The sequence below is a fragment of the Pseudophryne corroboree genome, unplaced genomic scaffold, assembly GCF_028390025.1.
Source record: "Pseudophryne corroboree isolate aPseCor3 unplaced genomic scaffold, aPseCor3.hap2 scaffold_2078, whole genome shotgun sequence".
NCBI classification, from domain to species: Eukaryota; Metazoa; Chordata; class Amphibia; order Anura; family Myobatrachidae; genus Pseudophryne; species Pseudophryne corroboree.
Genome location: NW_026968720.1, coordinates 3105 through 18171, shown reverse-complemented (window position 1 = coordinate 18171; position 15067 = coordinate 3105). Strand labels below are relative to the sequence as shown.

The 15067-nt window shown below is 35.9% G+C and overlaps 5 non-coding genes across 5 annotated transcripts; all 5 read left to right on the top strand.

The window, feature by feature from the left end:
- The first annotated feature begins 1680 nt into the window (after nucleotides 1-1680).
- TRNAI-UAU (transfer RNA isoleucine (anticodon UAU)) lies at nucleotides 1681-1773 on the top strand. Its single transcript is given in 2 exon segments — nucleotides 1681-1718; nucleotides 1738-1773. It is a non-coding gene; the product is annotated as a tRNA-Ile (tRNA).
- Nucleotides 1774-3494: 1721 nt separating this feature from the next.
- TRNAI-UAU (transfer RNA isoleucine (anticodon UAU)) lies at nucleotides 3495-3587 on the top strand. The gene is given in 2 exon segments: nucleotides 3495-3532; nucleotides 3552-3587. It is a non-coding gene; the product is annotated as a tRNA-Ile (tRNA).
- A 4395-nt stretch (nucleotides 3588-7982) lies between these two features.
- Nucleotides 7983-8075, top strand: TRNAI-UAU (transfer RNA isoleucine (anticodon UAU)). The gene is given in 2 exon segments: nucleotides 7983-8020; nucleotides 8040-8075. It is a non-coding gene; the product is annotated as a tRNA-Ile (tRNA).
- A 1721-nt stretch (nucleotides 8076-9796) lies between these two features.
- Nucleotides 9797-9889, top strand: TRNAI-UAU (transfer RNA isoleucine (anticodon UAU)). The gene is given in 2 exon segments: nucleotides 9797-9834; nucleotides 9854-9889. It is a non-coding gene; the product is annotated as a tRNA-Ile (tRNA).
- A 4395-nt stretch (nucleotides 9890-14284) lies between these two features.
- On the top strand, nucleotides 14285-14377 carry TRNAI-UAU (transfer RNA isoleucine (anticodon UAU)). Its single transcript is given in 2 exon segments — nucleotides 14285-14322; nucleotides 14342-14377. It is a non-coding gene; the product is annotated as a tRNA-Ile (tRNA).
- The last annotated feature ends 690 nt before the right edge of the window (nucleotides 14378-15067 follow it).

The following is a 15067-nucleotide window of genomic DNA, read 5'->3' as shown; positions in this document are numbered from 1 at the left end:
TCATTAGTCATTGATTATAAACTGCTACCTTAATATTTAATATGATATTACAAAGGATGGAAGAAAGAAAGAAAAAACACAAACATGATTGTGCATTTAAGTTTTCAGCACACATCTGCTTTGGTTCAAATGCACTGCATATCTTCCTTCAGTCAGCCAACAAAACAGCAATGGAAAAGATTAACATACTGTTGGTAAAGCAGTTGCATCAAATTGATTTTCTGCAATATAGCATGATAATCCATACTGACAGCTCTGGATAGTACCAGCACATTTCTTGCTGGACTTGGTAATGCAAAGAACACAGTAAACAGCTTCACTTTTTCATCAAAAATAAATAATTGACTATTAAAAAAATAACAGTCTTAAATAAGAACATCAGTAAGCACCACTGGCATAATGGATAAGTCACTGCCCTCCTAAGCCACGGGGTCCAAGTCCCATATGGGGTGGAAGTCATTACAGCAAGTGTCTCATCACTAGATTTGATATTTTATCCTTGCTTCAACTGTAAAACAGTCTTGCAGTGTTTAGCTTATAAAAAATGACCACAGAAGCTAAAATATGACATTAATTATGATAACATTGTTGTTGTTGTTTAAGCCTTATTCTATCACCGTGGACAGCTTATTCAAGTGCCATCTGGCATGCATGTTTCTTTGTTGCTCATCATTCATCACTAACAATGATTTTCTTTTTCAATTCTTATGACTGTACTGATTGTATTGAATAAAATCCACATCTAGCATAACCAACTAATGCTGCAAAGTGCTCCAGTGGCGCAATTGGTCAGCGCACGGTACTTATAAGACAGTATCTGTTGAGCAATGCTGAAGTTGTGAGTTCAAGCCTCACCTGGAGCATCTTTGTATACTGTTTTTTTTTCCTTTTCTTATGTCATTAGTCATTGATTATAAACTGCTACCTTAGTATTTAATATGATATTACAAAGGATGGAAGAAAGAAAGAAAAAACACAAACATGATTGTGCATTTAAGTTGTCAGCACACATCTGCTTTGGTTCAAATGCACTGCATATCTTCCTTCAGTCAGCCAACAAAACAGCAATGGAAAAGATTAACATACTGTTGGTAAAGCAGTTGCATCAAATTGATTTTCTGCAATATAGCATGATAATCCATACTGACAGCTCTGGACAGTACCAGCACATTTCTTGCTGGACTTGGCAATGCAAAGAACACAGTAAACAGCTTAACTTTTCTTCAAAAATAAATAATTGACTATTAAAAACGTATCAGTCTTAAATAAGGACATCAGTAAGCACCACTGGCATAATGGATAAGGCACTGTTCTCCTAAGCCAGTCGTTGTGGGTTTAAGTCCCGTCTGCGTTGGAAGTCATTACAGCAAGTGTCTCATCACTAGAGTTGATATTTTATCCTTGCTTCAACTGTAAAACAGTCTTGCAGTGTTTAGCTTGTAAAAAATGACCACAGAAGCTAAAATATTACATTAATTATGATAACATTGTTGTTGTTGTTGTTGTTTTTTAAACCTTTTCTATCACCGTGGACAGCTTATTCAAGTGCCATCTGGCATGCATGTTCCTTTGTTGCTCATCATTTATCACCAAAAATGATTTTCTTTTTCAATTCTTATGACTGTACTGATTATATTGAAAAAAATCCACATCTAGCATAACCAATTAATGCTACAAGGTGCTCCAGTGGCGCAATTGGTCAGCGTGCGGTACTTATAAGACAGTATCTGTTGAGCAATGCCGAGGTTGTGAGTTCAAGCCTCATCTGGAGCATCTTTGTATACTGTTTTTTTTCCTTTTCTTATGTCATTAGTCATTGATTATAAACTGCTACCTTAATATTTATTTTGATATTACAAAGGATGGAAGAAAGAAAGAAAAAACACAAACATGATTGTGCATTTAAGTTGTCAGCACACATCTGCTTTGGTTCAAATGCACTGCATATCTTCCTTCAGGCAGCCAACAAAACAGCAATGAAAAAGATTAACATACTGTTGGTAAAGCAGTTGCATCAAATTGATTTTCTGCAATATAGCATGATAATCCATACTGAAAGCTTTGGATAGTACCAGCACATTTCTTGTTGGACTTGGTAATGCAAAGAACACAGTAAACAGCTTCACTTTTTCCTCAAAAATAAATAATTGACTATTAAAAACCTATCAGTCTTAAATAAGGACATCAGTAAGCACCACTGGCATAATGGATAAGGCACTGTTCTCCTAAGCCAGTGGTTGTGAATTTAAGTCCCGTCTCAGTTGGAAGTCATTACAGCAAGTGTCTCATCACTAGAGTTGATATTTTATCCTTGCTTCAACTATAAAACAGTCTTGCAGTGTTTAGCTTGTAAAAAATTACCACAGAAGCTAAAATATGACATTAATTATGATAACATTGTTGTTGTTATTTTTTAAACCTTTTCTATCACCGTGGACAGCTTATTCAAGTGCCATCTGGCATGCATGTTCCTTTGTTGCTCATCATTCATTTACCAAAAATGATTTTATTTTTCAATTCTTATGACTGTACTGATTGTATTGAATGAAATCCACATCTAGCATAACCAATTAATGCTGTAAAGTGCTCCAGTGGCGCAATTGGTCAGCGTGCGGTTCTTATAAGACAGAATCTGTTGAGCAATGCCGAGGTTGTGAGTTCAAGCATCACCTGGAGCATACTGTTTTTTTTTCCTTTTCTTATGTCATTAGTCATTGATTATAAACTGCTACCTTAATATTTAATATAATATTACAAAGGATGGAAAAAAGAAAGAAAAAACACAAACATGATTGTGCATTTAAGTTGTCAGCACACATCTGCTTTGGTTCAAATGCACTGCATATCTTCCTTCAGTCAGCCAACAAAACAGCAATGGAAAAGATTAACATACTGTTGGTAAAGCAGTTGCATCAAATTGATTTTCTGCAATATAGCATGATAATCCATACTGACAGCTCTGGATAGTACCAGCACATTTCTTGCTGGACTTGGTAATGCAAAGAACACAGTAAACAGCTTCACTTTTTCCTCAAGAATAAATAATTGACTATTAGAAACCTAACAGTCTTAAATAAAAACATCAGTAAGCACCACTGGCATAATGGGTAAGGCACTGTTCTCCTAAGCCAGTGGTTGTGGGTTTAAGTCCCGTCTGAGTTGGAAGTCATTACAGCAAGTGTCTCATCACTAGAGTTGATATTTTATCCTTGCTTCAACTGTAAAACAGTCTTGCAGTGTTTAGCTTGTAAAAAATGACCACAGAAGCTAAAATATTACATTAATTATAACATTGTTGTTGTTGTTGTTGTTGTTGTTGTTTTTTAAACCTTTTCTATCACCGTGGACAGCTTATTCAAGTGCCATCTGGCATGCATGTTCCTTTGTTGCTCATCATTTATCACCAAAAATGATTTTCTTTTTCAATTCTTATGACTGTACTGATTGTATTGAAAAAAATCCACATCTAGCATAACCAATTAATGCTGCAAGGTGCTCCTGTGGCGCAATTGGTCAGCGCGCGGTACTTATAAGACAGTATCTGTTGAGCAATGCCGAGGTTGTGAGTTCAAGCCTCACCTGGAGCATCTTTGTATACTGTTTTTTTTCCTTTTCTTATGTCATTAGTCATTGATTATAAACTGCTACCTTAATATTTATTTTGATATTACAAAGGATGGAAGAAAGAAAGAAAAAACACTAACATGATTGTGCATTTAAGTTGTCAGCACACATCTGCTTTGGTTCAAATGCACTGCATATCTTCCTTCAGGCAGCCAACAAAACAGCAATGAAAAAGATTAACATACTGTTGGTAAAGCAGTTGCATCAAATTGATTTTCTGCAATATAGCATGATAATCCATACTGAAAGCTTTGGATAGTACCAGCACATTTCTTGTTGGACTTGGTAATGCAAAGAACACAGTAAACAGCTTCACTTTTTCCTCAAAAATAAATAATTGACTATTAAAAACCTAACAGTCTTAAATAAGAACATCAGTAAGCACCACTGGCATAATGGATGTCACTGCCCTCCTAAGCCAGGGGGTCCAAGTCCCATATGGGGTGGAAGTCATTACAGCAAGTGTCTCATCACTAGAGTTGATATTTTATCCTTGCTTCAACTGTAAAACAGTCTTGCAGTGTTTAGCTTATAAAAAATGACCACAGAAGCTAAAATATGACATTAATTATGATAACATTGTTGTTGTTGTTTAAGCCTTTTCTATCACCGTGGACAGCTTATTCAAGTGCCATCTGGCATGCATGTTCCTTTGTTGCTCATCATTCATCACCAACAATGATTTTCTTTTTCAATTCTTATGACTGTACTGATTGTATTGAATAAAATCCACATCTAGCATAACCAATAAATGCTGCAAAGTGCTCCAGTGGCGCAATTGATCAGTGCATAGGTCTTATAAGACAGTATCTGTTGAGCAATGCCGAGGTTGTGAGTTCAAGCCTCACCTGGAGCATCTTTATATACTGTTTTTTTCCTTTTCTTATGTCATTAGTCATTGATTATAAACTGCTACCTTAATATTTAATATGATATTACAAAGGATGGAAGAAAGAAAGAAAAACACAAACATGATTGTGCATTTAAGTTGTCAGCACACATCTGCTTTGGTTCAAATGCACTGCATATCTTCCTTCAGCCAGCCAACAAAACAGCAATGGAAAAGATTAACATACTGTTGGTAAAGCAGTTGCATCAAATTGATTTTCTGCAATATAGCATGATAATCCATACTGACAGCTCTGGATAGTACCAGCACATTTCTTGCTGGACTTGGTAATGCAAAGAACACAGTAAACAGCTTCACATTTTCCTCAAAAATAAATAATTGACTATTAAAAACCTAATAGTCTTAAATAAGAACATCAGTAAGCACCACTGGCATAATGGATAAGTCACTGCCCTCCTAAGCCACGGGGTCCAAGTCCCATATGGGGTGGAAGTCATTACAGCAAGTGTCTCATCACTACAGTTGATATTTTATCCTTGCTTCAACTGTAAAACAGTCTTGCAGTGTTTAGCTTGTAAAAAATGACCACAGAAGCTAAAATATGACATTAATTATGATAACATTGTTGTTGTTGTTTTTTAAACCTTTTCTATCACCGTGGACAGCTTATTCAAGTGCCATCTGGCATGCATGTTCCTTTGTTGCTCATCATTCATCTCCAAAAATGATTTTCTTTTTCAATTCTTATGACTGTACTGATTGTATTGAATAAAATCCACATCTAGCATAACCAATTAATGCTGCAAAGTGCTCCAGTGGTGCAATTGGTCAGCACGCGGTATTTATAAGACAGTATCTGTTGAGCGATGCCAAGGTTGTGAGTTCATGCCTCACCTGGAGCATCTTTGTATACTGTTTTTTTTTTCCTTTTCTTATGTCATTAGTCATTGATTATAAACTGCTACCTTAATATTTATTTTGATATTACAAAGGATGGAAGAAAGAAAGAAAAAACACTAACATGATTGTGCATTTAAGTTGTCAGCACACATCTGCTTTGGTTCAAATGCACTGCATATCTTCCTTCAGGCAGCCAACAAAACAGCAATGAAAAAGATTAACATACTGTTGGTAAAGCAGTTGCATCAAATTGATTTTCTGCAATATAGCATGATAATCCATACTGAAAGCTTTGGATAGTACCAGCACATTTCTTGTTGGACTTGGTAATGCAAAGAACACAGTAAACAGCTTCACTTTTTCCTCAAAAATAAATAATTGACTATTAAAAACCTAACAGTCTTAAATAAGAACATCAGTAAGCACCACTGGCATAATGGATAAGTCACTGCCCTCCTAAGCCAGGGGGTCCAAGTCCCATATGGGGTGGAAGTCATTACAGCAAGTGTCTCATCACTAGAGTTGATATTTTATCCTTGCTTCAACTGTAAAACAGTCTTGCAGTGTTTAGCTTATAAAAAATGACCACAGAAGCTAAAATATGACATTAATTATGATAACATTGTTGTTGTTGTTTAAGCCTTTTCTATCACCGTGGACAGCTTATTCAAGTGCCATCTGGCATGCATGTTCCTTTGTTGCTCATCATTCATCACCAACAATGATTTTCTTTTTCAATTCTTATGACTGTACTGATTGTATTGAATAAAATCCACATCTAGCATAACCAATAAATGCTGCAAAGTGCTCCAGTGGCGCAATTGATCAGTGCATGGGTCTTATAAGACAGTATCTGTTGAGCAATGCCGAGGTTGTGAGTTCAAGCCTCACCTGGAGCATCTTTATATACTGTTTTTTTCCTTTTCTTATGTCATTAGTCATTGATTATAAACTGCTACCTTAATATTTAATATGATATTACAAAGGATGGAAGAAAGAAAGAAAAACACAAACATGATTGTGCATTTAAGTTGTCAGCACACATCTGCTTTGGTTCAAATGCACTGCATATCTTCCTTCAGCCAGCCAACAAAACAGCAATGGAAAAGATTAACATACTGTTGGTAAAGCAGTTGCATCAAATTGATTTTCTGCAATATAGCATGATAATCCATACTGACAGCTCTGGATAGTACCAGCACATTTCTTGCTGGACTTGGTAATGCAAAGAACACAGTAAACAGCTTCACTTTTTCCTCAAAAATAAATAATTGACTATTAAAAACCTAATAGTCTTAAATAAGAACATCAGTAAGCACCACTGGCATAATGGATAAGTCACTGCCCTCCTAAGCCACGGGGTCCAAGTCCCATATGGGGTGGAAGTCATTACAGCAAGTGTCTCATCACTACAGTTGATATTTTATCCTTGCTTCAACTGTAAAACAGTCTTGCAGTGTTTAGCTTGTAAAAAATGACCACAGAAGCTAAAATATGACATTAATTATGATAACATTGTTTTTGTTGTTTTTTAAACCTTTTCTATCACCGTGGACAGCTTATTCAAGTGCCATCTGGCATGCATGTTCCTTTGTTGCTCATCATTCATCTCCAAAAATGATTTTCTTTTTCAATTCTTATGACTGTACTGATTGTATTGAATAAAATCCACATCTAGCATAACCAATTAATGCTGCAAAGTGCTCCAGTGGTGCAATTGGTCAGCACGCGGTATTTATAAGACAGTATCTGTTGAGCGATGCCGAGGTTGTGAGTTCATGCCTCACCTGGAGCATCTTTGTATACTGTTTTTTTTTTCCTTTTCTTATGTCATTAGTCATTGATTATAAACTGCTACCTTTGTATTTAATATGATATTACAAAGGATGGAAGAAAGAAAGAAAAAACACAAACATGATTGTGCATTTAAGTTGTCAGCACACATCTGCTTTGGTTCAAATGCACTGCATATCTTCCTTCAGTCAGCCAACAAAACAGCAATGGAAAAGATTAACATACTGTTGGTAAAGCAGTTGCATCAAATTGATTTTCTGCAATATAGCATGATAATCCATACTGACAGCTCTGGATAGTACCAGCACATTTCTTGCTGGACTTGGTAATGCAAAGAACACAGTAACCAGCTTCACTTTTTCCTCAAAAATAAATAATTGACTATGAAAAACCTAACAGTCTTAAATATGAACATCAGTAAGCACCACTGGCATAATGGGTAAGGCACTGGTCTCCTAAGCCATTGGTTGTGGGTTTAAGTCCTGTCTGAGTTGGAAGTCATTACAGCAAGTGTCTCATCACTAGAGTTGATATTTTATCCTTGCTTCAACTGTAAAATAGTCTTGCAGTGTTCAGCTTGTAAAAAATGACCACAGAAGCTAAAATATGACATTAATTATGATAACATTGTTTTTGTTGTTTTTTAAACCTTTTCTATCACCGTGGACAGCTTATTCAAGTGCCATCTGGCATGCATGTTCCTTTGTTGCTCATCATTCATCACCAAAAATGATTTTCTTTTTCAATTCTTATGACTGTACTGATTGTATTGAATAAAATCCACATCTAGCATAACCAATTAATGCTACAAGGTGCTCCAGTGGCGCAATTGGTCAGCGTGCGGTACTTATAAGACAGTATCTGTTGAGCAATGCCGAGGTTGTGAGTTCAAGCCTCATCTGGAGCATCTTTGTATACTGTTTTTTTTCCTTTTCTTATGTCATTAGTCATTGATTATAAACTGCTACCTTAATATTTATTTTGATATTACAAAGGATGGAAGAAAGAAAGAAAAAACACAAACATGATTGTGCATTTAAGTTGTCAGCACACATCTGCTTTGGTTCAAATGCACTGCATATCTTCCTTCAGGCAGCCAACAAAACAGCAATGAAAAAGATTAACATACTGTTGGTAAAGCAGTTGCATCAAATTGATTTTCTGCAATATAGCATGATAATCCATACTGAAAGCTTTGGATAGTACCAGCACATTTCTTGTTGGACTTGGTAATGCAAAGAACACAGTAAACAGCTTCACTTTTTCCTCAAAAATAAATAATTGACTATTAAAAACCTATCAGTCTTAAATAAGGACATCAGTAAGCACCACTGGCATAATGGATAAGGCACTGTTCTCCTAAGCCAGTGGTTGTGAATTTAAGTCCCGTCTCAGTTGGAAGTCATTACAGCAAGTGTCTCATCACTAGAGTTGATATTTTATCCTTGCTTCAACTATAAAACAGTCTTGCAGTGTTTAGCTTGTAAAAAATTACCACAGAAGCTAAAATATGACATTAATTATGATAACATTGTTGTTGTTATTTTTTAAACCTTTTCTATCACCGTGGACAGCTTATTCAAGTGCCATCTGGCATGCATGTTCCTTTGTTGCTCATCATTCATTTACCAAAAATGATTTTATTTTTCAATTCTTATGACTGTACTGATTGTATTGAATGAAATCCACATCTAGCATAACCAATTAATGCTGTAAAGTGCTCCAGTGGCGCAATTGGTCAGCGTGCGGTTCTTATAAGACAGAATCTGTTGAGCAATGCCGAGGTTGTGAGTTCAAGCATCACCTGGAGCATACTGTTTTTTTTTCCTTTTCTTATGTCATTAGTCATTGATTATAAACTGCTACCTTAATATTTAATATAATATTACAAAGGATGGAAAAAAGAAAGAAAAAACACAAACATGATTGTGCATTTAAGTTGTCAGCACACATCTGCTTTGGTTCAAATGCACTGCATATCTTCCTTCAGTCAGCCAACAAAACAGCAATGGAAAAGATTAACATACTGTTGGTAAAGCAGTTGCATCAAATTGATTTTCTGCAATATAGCATGATAATCCATACTGACAGCTCTGGATAGTACCAGCACATTTCTTGCTGGACTTGGTAATGCAAAGAACACAGTAAACAGCTTCACTTTTTCCTCAAGAATAAATAATTGACTATTAGAAACCTAACAGTCTTAAATAAAAACATCAGTAAGCACCACTGGCATAATGGGTAAGGCACTGTTCTCCTAAGCCAGTGGTTGTGGGTTTAAGTCCCGTCTGAGTTGGAAGTCATTACAGCAAGTGTCTCATCACTAGAGTTGATATTTTATCCTTGCTTCAACTGTAAAACAGTCTTGCAGTGTTTAGCTTGTAAAAAATGACCACAGAAGCTAAAATATTACATTAATTATAACATTGTTGTTGTTGTTGTTGTTGTTGTTGTTTTTTAAACCTTTTCTATCACCGTGGACAGCTTATTCAAGTGCCATCTGGCATGCATGTTCCTTTGTTGCTCATCATTTATCACCAAAAATGATTTTCTTTTTCAATTCTTATGACTGTACTGATTGTATTGAAAAAAATCCACATCTAGCATAACCAATTAATGCTGCAAGGTGCTCCTGTGGCGCAATTGGTCAGCGCGCGGTACTTATAAGACAGTATCTGTTGAGCAATGCCGAGGTTGTGAGTTCAAGCCTCACCTGGAGCATCTTTGTATACTGTTTTTTTTCCTTTTCTTATGTCATTAGTCATTGATTATAAACTGCTACCTTAATATTTATTTTGATATTACAAAGGATGGAAGAAAGAAAGAAAAAACACTAACATGATTGTGCATTTAAGTTGTCAGCACACATCTGCTTTGGTTCAAATGCACTGCATATCTTCCTTCAGGCAGCCAACAAAACAGCAATGAAAAAGATTAACATACTGTTGGTAAAGCAGTTGCATCAAATTGATTTTCTGCAATATAGCATGATAATCCATACTGAAAGCTTTGGATAGTACCAGCACATTTCTTGTTGGACTTGGTAATGCAAAGAACACAGTAAACAGCTTCACTTTTTCCTCAAAAATAAATAATTGACTATTAAAAACCTAACAGTCTTAAATAAGAACATCAGTAAGCACCACTGGCATAATGGATGTCACTGCCCTCCTAAGCCAGGGGGTCCAAGTCCCATATGGGGTGGAAGTCATTACAGCAAGTGTCTCATCACTAGAGTTGATATTTTATCCTTGCTTCAACTGTAAAACAGTCTTGCAGTGTTTAGCTTATAAAAAATGACCACAGAAGCTAAAATATGACATTAATTATGATAACATTGTTGTTGTTGTTTAAGCCTTTTCTATCACCGTGGACAGCTTATTCAAGTGCCATCTGGCATGCATGTTCCTTTGTTGCTCATCATTCATCACCAACAATGATTTTCTTTTTCAATTCTTATGACTGTACTGATTGTATTGAATAAAATCCACATCTAGCATAACCAATAAATGCTGCAAAGTGCTCCAGTGGCGCAATTGATCAGTGCATAGGTCTTATAAGACAGTATCTGTTGAGCAATGCCGAGGTTGTGAGTTCAAGCCTCACCTGGAGCATCTTTATATACTGTTTTTTTCCTTTTCTTATGTCATTAGTCATTGATTATAAACTGCTACCTTAATATTTAATATGATATTACAAAGGATGGAAGAAAGAAAGAAAAACACAAACATGATTGTGCATTTAAGTTGTCAGCACACATCTGCTTTGGTTCAAATGCACTGCATATCTTCCTTCAGCCAGCCAACAAAACAGCAATGGAAAAGATTAACATACTGTTGGTAAAGCAGTTGCATCAAATTGATTTTCTGCAATATAGCATGATAATCCATACTGACAGCTCTGGATAGTACCAGCACATTTCTTGCTGGACTTGGTAATGCAAAGAACACAGTAAACAGCTTCACATTTTCCTCAAAAATAAATAATTGACTATTAAAAACCTAATAGTCTTAAATAAGAACATCAGTAAGCACCACTGGCATAATGGATAAGTCACTGCCCTCCTAAGCCACGGGGTCCAAGTCCCATATGGGGTGGAAGTCATTACAGCAAGTGTCTCATCACTACAGTTGATATTTTATCCTTGCTTCAACTGTAAAACAGTCTTGCAGTGTTTAGCTTGTAAAAAATGACCACAGAAGCTAAAATATGACATTAATTATGATAACATTGTTGTTGTTGTTTTTTAAACCTTTTCTATCACCGTGGACAGCTTATTCAAGTGCCATCTGGCATGCATGTTCCTTTGTTGCGCATCATTCATCTCCAAAAATGATTTTCTTTTTCAATTCTTATGACTGTACTGATTGTATTGAATAAAATCCACATCTAGCATAACCAATTAATGCTGCAAAGTGCTCCAGTGGTGCAATTGGTCAGCACGCGGTATTTATAAGACAGTATCTGTTGAGCGATGCCGAGGTTGTGAGTTCATGCCTCACCTGGAGCATCTTTGTATACTGTTTTTTTTTTCCTTTTCTTATGTCATTAGTCATTGATTATAAACTGCTACCTTAATATTTATTTTGATATTACAAAGGATGGAAGAAAGAAAGAAAAAACACTAACATGATTGTGCATTTAAGTTGTCAGCACACATCTGCTTTGGTTCAAATGCACTGCATATCTTCCTTCAGGCAGCCAACAAAACAGCAATGAAAAAGATTAACATACTGTTGGTAAAGCAGTTGCATCAAATTGATTTTCTGCAATATAGCATGATAATCCATACTGAAAGCTTTGGATAGTACCAGCACATTTCTTGTTGGACTTGGTAATGCAAAGAACACAGTAAACAGCTTCACTTTTTCCTCAAAAATAAATAATTGACTATTAAAAACCTAACAGTCTTAAATAAGAACATCAGTAAGCACCACTGGCATAATGGATAAGTCACTGCCCTCCTAAGCCAGGGGGTCCAAGTCCCATATGGGGTGGAAGTCATTACAGCAAGTGTCTCATCACTAGAGTTGATATTTTATCCTTGCTTCAACTGTAAAACAGTCTTGCAGTGTTTAGCTTATAAAAAATGACCACAGAAGCTAAAATATGACATTAATTATGATAACATTGTTGTTGTTGTTTAAGCCTTTTCTATCACCGTGGACAGCTTATTCAAGTGCCATCTGGCATGCATGTTCCTTTGTTGCTCATCATTCATCACCAACAATGATTTTCTTTTTCAATTCTTATGACTGTACTGATTGTATTGAATAAAATCCACATCTAGCATAACCAATAAATGCTGCAAAGTGCTCCAGTGGCGCAATTGATCAGTGCATGGGTCTTATAAGACAGTATCTGTTGAGCAATGCCGAGGTTGTGAGTTCAAGCCTCACCTGGAGCATCTTTATATACTGTTTTTTTCCTTTTCTTATGTCATTAGTCATTGATTATAAACTGCTACCTTAATTTTTAATATGATATTACAAAGGATGGAAGAAAGAAAGAAAAACACAAACATGATTGTGCATTTAAGTTGTCAGCACACATCTGCTTTGGTTCAAATGCACTGCATATCTTCCTTCAGCCAGCCAACAAAACAGCAATGGAAAAGATTAACATACTGTTGGTAAAGCAGTTGCATCAAATTGATTTTCTGCAATATAGCATGATAATCCATACTGACAGCTCTGGATAGTACCAGCACATTTCTTGCTGGACTTGGTAATGCAAAGAACACAGTAAACAGCTTCACTTTTTCCTCAAAAATAAATAATTGACTATTAAAAACCTAATAGTCTTAAATAAGAACATCAGTAAGCACCACTGGCATAATGGATAAGTCACTGCCCTCCTAAGCCACGGGGTCCAAGTCCCATATGGGGTGGAAGTCATTACAGCAAGTGTCTCATCACTACAGTTGATATTTTATCCTTGCTTCAACTGTAAAACAGTCTTGCAGTGTTTAGCTTGTAAAAAATGACCACAGAAGCTAAAATATGACATTAATTATGATAACATTGTTTTTGTTGTTTTTTAAACCTTTTCTATCACCGTGGACAGCTTATTCAAGTGCCATCTGGCATGCATGTTCCTTTGTTGCTCATCATTCATCTCCAAAAATGATTTTCTTTTTCAATTCTTATGACTGTACTGATTGTATTGAATAAAATCCACATCTAGCATAACCAATTAATGCTGCAAAGTGCTCCAGTGGTGCAATTGGTCAGCACGCGGTATTTATAAGACAGTATCTGTTGAGCGATGCCGAGGTTGTGAGTTCATGCCTCACCTGGAGCATCTTTGTATACTGTTTTTTTTTTCCTTTTCTTATGTCATTAGTCATTGATTATAAACTGCTACCTTTGTATTTAATATGATATTACAAAGGATGGAAGAAAGAAAGAAAAAACACAAACATGATTGTGCATTTAAGTTGTCAGCACACATCTGCTTTGGTTCAAATGCACTGCATATCTTCCTTCAGTCAGCCAACAAAACAGCAATGGAAAAGATTAACATACTGTTGGTAAAGCAGTTGCATCAAATTGATTTTCTGCAATATAGCATGATAATCCATACTGACAGCTCTGGATAGTACCAGCACATTTCTTGCTGGACTTGGTAATGCAAAGAACACAGTAACCAGCTTCACTTTTTCCTCAAAAATAAATAATTGACTATGAAAAACCTAACAGTCTTAAATATGAACATCAGTAAGCACCACTGGCATAATGGGTAAGGCACTGGTCTCCTAAGCCATTGGTTGTGGGTTTAAGTCCTGTCTGAGTTGGAAGTCATTACAGCAAGTGTCTCATCACTAGAGTTGATATTTTATCCTTGCTTCAACTGTAAAATAGTCTTGCAGTGTTCAGCTTGTAAAAAATGACCACAGAAGCTAAAATATGACATTAATTATGATAACATTGTTTTTGTTGTTTTTTAAACCTTTTCTATCACCGTGGACAGCTTATTCAAGTGCCATCTGGCATGCATGTTCCTTTGTTGCTCATCATTCATCACCAAAAATGATTTTCTTTTTCAATTCTTATGACTGTACTGATTGTATTGAATAAAATCCACATCTAGCATAACCAATTAATCCAGCAAAGTGCTCCAGTGGCGCAATTGGTCAGCGCGTGGTACTTATAAGACAGTATCTGTTGAGCAATGCCGAGGTTGTGAGTTCAAACCTCACCTGGAGCATATTTGAATACTGTTTTTTTTTCCTTTTCTTATGTCATTAGTAATTGATTATAAACTGCTACCTTAATATTTAATATGATATTACAAAGGATGGAAGAAAGAAAGAAAAAACACAAACATGATTGTGCATTTAAGTTGTCAGCACACATCTGCTTTGGTTCAAATGCACTGCATATCTTCCTTCAGTCAGCCAACAAAACAGCAATGGAAAAGATTAACATACTGTTGGTAAAGCAGTTGCATCAAATTGATTTTCTGCAATATAGCATGATAATCCATACTGACAGCTCTGGATAGTACCAGCACATTTCTTGCTGGACTTGGTAATGCAAAGAACACAGTAAACAGCTTCACTTTTTTTCAAAAATAAATAATTGACTATTAAAAACCTATCAGTCTTAAATAAGAACATCAGTAAGCACCACTGGCATAATGGATAAGTCACTGCCCTCCTAAGCCAGGGGGTCCAAGTCCCATATGGGGTGGAAGTCATTACAGCAAGTGTCTCATCACTAGAGTTGATATTTTATCCTTGCTTCAACTGTAAAACAGTCTTGCAGTGTTTAGCTTATAAAAAATGACCACAGAAGCTAAAATATGACATTAATTATGATAACATTGTTGTTGTTGTTGTTTAAGCCTTTTCTATCACCGTGGACAGCTTATTCAAGTGCCATCTGGCATGCATGT